Here is a 1,351-nt window from a genome sequence, read left to right on the forward strand (position 1 = left end):
ATGCTAGTGGCCGAGCAAAATGTGTGTCGTGGACAAAAGTACTTCATCCCAGAATGTGGTTGGCATATTTAGATATTGTTTTGCAAACTCTATTTTTTTTTTCTGCTTCCTTTTAATTGGCGTATACACCGATTACGAGATTATGGCCGAGTTAACAACAGCGCGCTAGTCGTTTCTTCTTTTCGCTARGTGGCGCCAATTGGATATTCCAAGTGAAGCCAGGTCCTTCTCCACCTGGTCCTTCCCACGGAGTGGAGGTTTTCCTCTTCCTCTGCTTCCCTCGGCGGGTGCWGTGTCGAATACTTTCAGAGCAAGAGTGTTTTCCTCCATTCGGACAACATGACCTAGCCAGCGTAGCCGCTGTCTTTTAATTCKCTGAACTATGTCAATGTCGTCATATAGTATATCTCATCTTGTTCGTCGAGAGAATACTTTGCTTCTCAATTGCCTAATCAGTCCGAAGTAGCACCTGTTGACAAGAGTTATCCTGCGTTGGATTTCCAGGCTGACGTTGTTGGTGGTGTTTACCCTAGTTATAAGAAAGATGAAATTATTTATGACTTCAAGGTTACGACTGTTTATTTGATGACAGGAGATATTTCGTCTTGCCCTCGTTCACTGTCAGACCCATTTACTTTGCTTCCTTGTCCAGTATGGAGAAAGCAGAACTAACGGCGCGGGTGTTGAGGCCGATGATATCAATATCATCGGCATACGCCAGCAGCTGTACACTCTTGTAGAAGATTGTACCTTCTCTATATAGTTCTGCAGCTCTAATTATTTTCTCCAGAAGCAGGTTGAAGAAATCGCACGATAGGGAGTCGCCTTGTCTTGAAATCTCGTTTGGTATCGAACGGCTCGGAGAGGTCCTTCCCGATTCTGACGGAGCTTTTGGTGCTGCTCAACATCAGTTTACATAGCCGTATTAAGCATAAAGACAGTTCCTTTTCGTGCTGTGGAAAACAGCTTGGAAATCGACAAAGAGGTGGTGTGTGTCGATTCCCCTTTCACGGGTCTTTTCCAAGACTTGACGCATGGTGAATGCGTTTGATTGTTGATTTGCAAGGTCTCAAGCTACAGTTCCAATCAAATTGTTGACGGTGGGCTTTAATCTTTCACGCAATACGTTCGATGGAACCTTATATGCGATGTTCCTCGGTAGTTGGCGTAGATTGTGGGGTTTCCTTTTTTATGGATTGGGCATGGCACACTTAAATCCCAATCGTTCTTATTTCTTTACGCAATGGAAATCATAGCTCTTTTTTTTAAGACACAATTTTTGAAACCAGATGTTCATGTTTCCTTTGCACTTTTATAATGCAAAAATTCAAACCAAAACCCTTGATCAACT

The sequence above is a fragment of the Bactrocera latifrons genome, unplaced genomic scaffold (genome assembly GCF_001853355.1).
Source record: "Bactrocera latifrons isolate USDA-ARS-PBARC rearing strain unplaced genomic scaffold, ASM185335v1 scaffold_294, whole genome shotgun sequence".
Lineage (NCBI taxonomy): Eukaryota > Metazoa > Arthropoda > Insecta > Diptera > Tephritidae > Bactrocera > Bactrocera latifrons.